Genomic DNA, 7783 nt, shown 5'->3' with positions numbered 1-7783 from the left:
TAACTTTACAGATTTCCAAAACACAGGTGGGATCAGGTTCTGCACCTTGTTGGCAACATGCTTTTTAACTTCCTACGTCCAGACTCCTTTCTTTGCCAGCCCACAAAGCACTGGACTCCAGTTACAACAAACTGGGCAGCTGAGGATCCCTTCAACTAACACCTTATCAGTTCAGGGTCTCCAAGGCAGCCAAGACCTGTGCAACTTTAGCCTCATTCTGTGTGTGAAATCTGCTTCACCATGTACTCTAGAGTTATTGGAAAAACAAGATGGCAGGTGAGATCCACAGGAAACAAAAGCAAAGCACCAGGTCCACACAGGAATCCCAAGTTCCTGTGAGCCTATGACACACTAAAAGCTAAGACTCCCAGGGCTCAGATCCTGAAAGTTTCTATAAGGAAACCTCAGGGGTAGGGAGGATTCTTGCTGAAAATGGGCCAGTGAGATCAGGCCGGCGCCACGGCTCACTAGGCTAATCCTCCGCCTTGCGGCGCCGGCACACTGGGTTCTAGTCCCGGCTGGGGCGCCGGATTCTGTCCCGGTTGCCCCTCTTCCAGGCCAGCTCTCTGCTGTGGCCAGGGAGTGCAGTGGAGGATGGCCCAAGTGCTTGGGTCCTGCACCCCATGGGAGACCAAGGTAAGTACCTGGCTCCTGCCATCAGCGCGGTGTGCCGGCCGCAGTGCGCTGGCCACGGCGGCCATTGGAGGGTGAACCAACGGCAAAGGAAGACCTTTCTCTCTGTCTCTCTCTCTCTCACTGTCCACTCTGCCTGTCAAAAAATAAAAAAAATAAAAAAAGATGGGCCAGTGTGATCAGACATCACCTAGGGTTGGTGAGGGATGAGGAACTCCATCAGTGAGACAAAGGAAGTGGGGGAAACAGGTGTTAACAAACTGACTTGGCAGAGTCCTTCTTTCCTAAAACTGGATTTTACAAGGAACTGCACAAATGGGTCCAGACAGGGCCCAGGAGCATGGATAAAGTTTGGTCAAGTGGAATCTTTGTCAGAGGTTAAGACCATTGTTGATATTGGCCTTTAAAAGAGTAGATCAGGGGCCAGCGCTGTGACTTAGGGGGTGAAGCTGCACACGTGGAGCCAGCATCCCATGTGGGTGCTGGTTCATTTCCTGGCTGCTCCACTTCCAGTCCAGCTCCCTGCTAATGCTCCTGGGAGAGCAGCAGCAGATGGCCCAAGTCCTTGGGCCCCTGCACAACATGGGAGACCCAGAAGAAGCCCCTGGCTCCTGGCTTTGGCCTGGCCCAGCCCTGGCCTTTGCGGTCATTTGGGGAGTGAACCAGCAGATGGAGGATCTCTCTCTTTATCTTTCCCTCTCTCTTTCTGTAACTGTGGCTTTCAAATAAATAAAATAAACCTTAAAAAAAAAAAAGAGTAGAGCAAGCAAGGGTGAGATTTTCTCCAAGTTAGGAGGTTTTCCTATGGCTGATTTCTGTCACCCAAGATTTAGACCTTCAAGCATCTCAGCTACCCATGAGACTCAGGTCCAGTTCCCCCTCTGGTATTCACAAGCAGCCTGTCAGCTGGCCACGTCACCCCCAGTTGAACTTGGAAACAGGAACCTTAAGTTATTGGACTGCTAATTCCCTGGGGAGACAGCAGTGTCAGGCCACCTTTGTCCCTGGTTTTCTTCCCATTGGTAGGCCAGCAGTGTTCTCTTTTATCATTGCGGCTTAGTTAGGCACTTGGCTATGTTCTACCTGAGATTCCTGCATGTTATTGTAGCTGAAAAGTTTATTTCCCAGGCTATCTTGTCTACAATATTGATGAAAATAGAAATCACTCTCCATACTATTTTTTTTTAAGATTTATTTTATTATTTGAAAGAGTTACAAGAGAGGTAGAGAGAGAAAGAGAGGTCTTCCATCTGCTGGATCAGTCCCTGGATGGCCACAATGGCCGGAGCTGCGTCAATCTGAAGCCAGGAGCCAGGAGCTTCCTCTGGGTCTCCCACACGGGTGCAGGGGCCCAAGGACTTGGGCCATCTTCTGCTCTCCCAGGCCACAGCAGAGAGCTGGATTGGAAGAGGAGCAGCTGGGACTAGAACTGGCGCCCATATGGGATGTCGGTACTTCAGGCCAAGGCTTTAACCCGCTGCACCACAATGCTGGCCCCTCCATACTAATTTTTAAATAAGCTTTATTTATTTATTTGAAAGGTAGAGTTATAGACAGAGAGAGGGAGACATAGAGAGAAAGGTCTTCCATCTGCTGGTTCACTCCCCTAAATGGCCACAATAGCCAGAACTGAGCAGATCCAAAGCCAGGAGCCAGGAGCTTCTTCCAGGTCTCCCACACGGGTGCAGGGACCCAAACACTTGGGCCATCTTCAACTGCTTTCCCAGGCCATAGCAGAGAGCTGGATAGGAAGAGGAGCAGCCAGGACTTGAACCAGTGCTCATATGGAATGCTGGCACCGCCGGCATCCTACTACACCACAGCACCAGCCATGATATTATTTGGTTTTTAAAGACTTATTTATTTATGTTGGAAGTCAGAGTTACAGAAAGAGTGAGAGACAGAGAGATCTTTCAAGTACTGATTCAGGCCGGCGCCGCGGCTCACTAGGCTAATCCTCCGCCTGGCGGCGCCGGCACACCGGGTTCTAGTCCCGGTCGGGGCGCCGGATTCTGTCCCGGTTGCCCCTCTTCCAGGCCAGCCCTCTGCTGTGGCCAGGGAGTGCAGTGGAGGATGGCCCAGGTGCTTGGGCCCTGCACCCATGGGAGACCAGGAAAAGCACCTGGCTCCTGGCTCCTGCCATCGGATCAGCGCGGTGCGCTGGCCGCAGCGCGCCGGCCGCGGCGGCCATTGGAGGGTGAACCAACGGCAAAAGGAAGACCTTTCTCTCTGTCTCTCTCTCACTGTCCACTCTGCCTGTCAAAAAAAAACAAACAAACAAACAAAAAAAAAACAAAACAAAAAAAAATCAAGTACTGATTCATACCCCAAAGAGCTGCAAAGGCTAAGCCTGGGCCAGACTGAAGCCAGGAGCTTCTTCTGGGTCTCCCACATGGGTACAAGGGCCCAAGAACTTAGGCCGTCCTCCACTGCTTTTCCCAGGCCATTAGCAAGGAGCTGGATCAGAAGTGCAGCAGGCCAGCGTTGCCGCTCACTAGGCTAATCCTCCACCTTTCGGTGCCAGCACACCGAGTTCTAGTCCCGGTCGGGGCACCGGATTCTGTCCCGGTTGCCCCTCTTCCAGGCCAGCTCTCTGCTGTGGCCCGGGAATGCAGTGGAGGATGGCCCAAGTCCTTGGGCCCTGCACCCCATGGGAGACCAGGATAAGTACCTGGCTCCTGCCATCGGATCAGTGCGGTGCGCCGGCCGCAGCGCGCCAGCTACGGTGGCCATTGGAGGATGAAGCAACAGCAAAGAAAGACCTTTCTCTCTGTCTCTCTCTCTCACTGTCCACTCTGCCTGTCGAAAAAAATAATAATAATAAGTGCAGCAGCTGGGACATGAACCAGACCCATTTGGGATATTGGCATTACAGGAGGCAGCTTTATCTATTATGCTACACCAACAGCCCCTCCATACTAATTGTAAATTTTTTTTTTTTTTTTTGGACAGGCAGAGTTAGACAGTAAGAGAGAGAAAGAGAGAGACAGAGAGGAAGGTCTTCCTTCCATTGGTTCACTTCCCAAATGGCTGCTACGGCCCGCGGGCTGCGCCGATCTGAAGCCAGGAGCCAGGTGCTTCCTCCTGGTCTCCCATGCAGGTGCAGGGCCCAAGCACCTGGACCATCCTCCACTGCACTCCCGGGCCACAGCAGAGAGCTGGACTGGAAGAGGAGCAACCGGGCAGAACTGGTGCCCCAAGCGGGACTAGAACGCAGTGTGCCGGCGCCACAGGCATAGGATTAGCCTAGTGAGCCACAGTGCCAGCCTGTAAATATCACTTTTACTTTGTACTAAATTCCTGTGTCTTCCTGACTCTGTTTAAGACACTGTTCTAGAATACTCTACTCTAGAATGAACATTTCTCCAGTTCTTAATAACCCTGCCAGGGTGCCTTCAGGAAGGGCAATTACCCTATTATCAGTGTGTGCAATCTGTAGTAATCATATTCCAAAAACCATCTTTAACAAAGTGATTGACAGAGGAAAGCCAGTGTTAAAGTGTTGCCATCACTTCTGTACATCTCATTTTGGCAAGGGTGGTCACTTCCCATGTTTGTGAGCTCTGCGTTTGTGTTTTCATCCCTCCTGTCTCTCTACCAGGGATGCATTTATGTCCTAGATGAGACCTCTGTCCAGGAAGTAACCGCAAAGCAGCGAAACAACTGCTCTGAGATCACTGGCCCAGCCTCCCCTGTCTCAACACAGCTGGCTCACACTGAGGTTTACAGATCAAAGAGCAGCAAGCAGCGCAGGCGGGTGGTCCTGCAAATACTGCAGCTGACGCAGAATCTGCAGAGCCGGGCAGGCTGTGCAGGGGCGAGGGCTGCTGTGTCAGAAGGTCATCACCATGGACACGCCCTCATCCCTGCTTCCGTATCCAACGACTGACCCTGGAGCAGAAGGGAAAACAGACAAGGCAAACACATGTGGGTGACAGCCCTCTTCTGGAGCTCCTGTTTTCCCTCATAGAAAGCAGATGGGGAAAAGGAGTGGACCCAACTCCGCCTGGGAAGCTTCACCGACGCCAGGTGAACTCCTCTGTGCAGGACGTGCTCAGTAAACACTCAGAGCTCCATGCCGACCAGCCATAGCTTAGACCTTCCACTCAAAAACCGAACAACTGGGCCGGGGCTGTGGCATAATGGGTAAAGCCGCTGCCTGCAGTGCCGGTATCCCATAGGGGTGCCAGTCCAAGTCCCAGCTGCTCCACTTCCAGTCCAGCTCTCTGCTATAGCCTGGGAAAGCAGTGGAAGATGGCCCAAGTCCTTTGGCCCCTGCACCCACGTGGGAGACCTAGAAGAAGCTCCTGGCTCCTGGCTTTGGATTGGCTCAGCTCCAGCCATTGTGACCAACTGGGGAGTGAACCAGCAGATGGAAGACCTCTCTCTCTCTCTCTCTCTCTCTCTCTCTCTCTGTAACTCTGGCTTTCAAATAAATAAATAAATCTTTTTAAAAAAAACACAAATAACTGTTTCATTGATTTTATTTCTTTGATAAACTGTTAGTTTGCCATTTTTAAAAAAGTATTTTTAAAAATGTTTACATTTTAGTAAAAACACATACCATTAAATTTGCTATCTTTTTAAAAAATTTTTATCTATTTATTTGAAAGGCAGAGTTGCAGAGAGGCAGAGGCAGAGAGAAAAAGCGAGGTCCTCCATCCACTGGTTCACTCCCTAAGTGACCACGATGGCCAGAGCTTGGCTGATCTGAAGCCAGGAGTCTGGAGCTTTTTCCCAGTCTCCTGAGTGGGTACAGGGGCCCAAAGACTTGGGCCATCTTCCACTGCTTTCCCAGACCATAGTGGAGAGCAGGATCAGAAGTAAAGCAGCTGGGACTCAAACCAGCACCTATATGGGATGCCAGCATTGCAGGCAATGGCCTCAGCCTCTATGCCACAGTGCCAGCCCCTACCATCTTTTTTTTTTTTAATTATTTAGTTTATTTGAAAGGCAGAGTTACAGAAAGAAAGGGAGAGACAGAGACAGAGAGACAGAGAGAGAGAGAGAGAGAGCTTCCATCCGCTGGTTCACTCCCCAAATGGCCACAATAGCCAGAGCTGGGCCAGACAGAAACCAGGAGCCAGGAGGTTTTTCTGGGTCTCCCATGTGGCTGCAGGGGCCCAAGCACTTGGAGCATCTTCCACTCTTTGCCACACTAGTAGGGAGTTGGATCAGAAATGGAGCAGCTGGGAATTGAACGGCTGCCCATATGGGATGCTGGCACTGCAAGTGGTGGCTTAATCTGCTACGCCACAGCACCAGCCCCAACTTTACCATATTAACAGTTTATAAGTTCAGTAGTGTTAAAGTATACTCATATTATTGTGCAATAGTTCTCTAGAACTTCGTCTTGTAAAACTGACATTCTATACCCATTAAACACTAATCCTCCCTTCCATTTTTCCCTAGCCCTTAGTAACCACCTTTTTGGTTTTTTGTTTTTGTTTTTTAAAGATTATTTTTATTTGTAAATTTTTTAAGATTTAATTTTTTAAAATTTTTATTTGACAGGTAGAGTTATAGACAGTGAGAGAGAAACAGAGAGAAAGGTCCTCCTTCCATTGGTTCATTCCCCTAATGGCTGCCACGGCCAGCACTGCGCCGATCCAAAGCCAGGAGCCGGGTGCTTCCTCCTGGTCTCCCATGCAGGTGCAGGGACCCAAGCACCTGGGCCATCCTCCACTGCTCACCTGGGCCACAGCAGAGAGCTGGACTGGAAAAGGAGCAACTGGGACTAGTACCTGGCGCCCCAACCAGGACTAGAACCCGGGGTGCCAGCACCGCAGGCGGAGGATTAGCCAAGTGAGCCACGGCACCAGCCTAAGATTTATTTTAAAGTCAGAGTTAAACAGAGAGAGAAGGAGAGGTCTTCCATCCACTGGTTCATTCCCCAATTGGTAGCAACGGCTGGAGCTGTGCCGACCCGAAGCGACCATTTGGGGAGTAAACTAGCAGACAGAAAACCTCTCTCTGTCTGCCTCTGCCTCTATATAACTCCACCTTTCAAATAAATAAATAAATCTTTTTAAAAAGGGGGGTATGGTTTTGGAAGGATCTGTTGAGCTTTAAAAGGTATGGCCATGCACTCAACAAGAGAATTCCAAAGGTTAAAGAGGAAAGAGAATCTGCCTCTGTTTGCTGATAGATGCCTGCTGGCCACCCTCTCGCGCAGCTTGGCAAATAACACCATCCTGTTTGTTTTGTGCTTTGCCCAACCATGTGCACCGAGCCCAATAACTCAACCCTGTTTCTTCAGTTGGAACTTGGTGTTCCTTCATTTGTGAATGGCTGGAACCCCAATTTCACCCACTCCAGTTCTTAATATTCTTCAAGAAAGAGTGTCACTTGTACTTATCCAACTTGATTCTTGGGAGGTCTTGCCATTCTGACCTTCAGAATCATCCAGCTCAGCTCCGGCCGGCCGTGGCATAGTTTGGATGCCAGATGCTCCTGGCTCCAGGCTTCGGATCCACCCAGCTCCAGCCCTTGTGGCCATTTGGGGAGTGAACCAGCAGATGGAAGACCTTTCTCTGTCTCTCTTTCTCCCTCTCTGTGTCTCTAACTCTGCCTCTCAAATAAATAAATAGAGCTTAAAAAAAAAAAAAAAAAAGAAAGAAAAAAAGAAACTTCCCAGAAGTGGTATTTAAGTTGAGTTGGAAAGATGAGGACTTGGGGAGGGGATCCCAAACTGTGAGAAGAGTGTGCAGAAGCTTGATGGGTGTGGGGCTTCAGAGCAAGTGGTGAGGTGCTCATGGGAAGAGTCAAGTGGATGACAAACGTCCAAAACAGCACTCCGGCCTCAGAATCAACCCTTGGGGCATTCGGATCTGGCTAAAAGGCCCGTGAGAGTCTCATAGGCATGGAAAGCCACGACATGGTGGCAAAAACAATCTAAATGAAAGATCCTGGTGAACAAGACCCCAGCGGAAGGAACAGGCCATCAAGGAGGGAGGCGCCTTTCTCCAAAGGGAGGAAGGAACCTCCACTGTGATACGGCCTTGACTAAACAAGTTCAGAGTTGGTGAACTCAAGGGGCTTCCAAAGCCTAGACAGCTCATGGCAAGAGCCTCAGGTGATTGCTGACGTCATGAATAAGAGTGCCAATTGTTAAATCAACAACGGGAGTCACTGGGTACAGGCTCCCCAC

Source organism: Oryctolagus cuniculus, chromosome 18 (genome assembly GCF_964237555.1).
Source record: "Oryctolagus cuniculus chromosome 18, mOryCun1.1, whole genome shotgun sequence".
Classification (NCBI taxonomy): Eukaryota; Metazoa; Chordata; class Mammalia; order Lagomorpha; family Leporidae; genus Oryctolagus; species Oryctolagus cuniculus.
Note: the sequence above shows the minus strand (reverse complement) of the source record.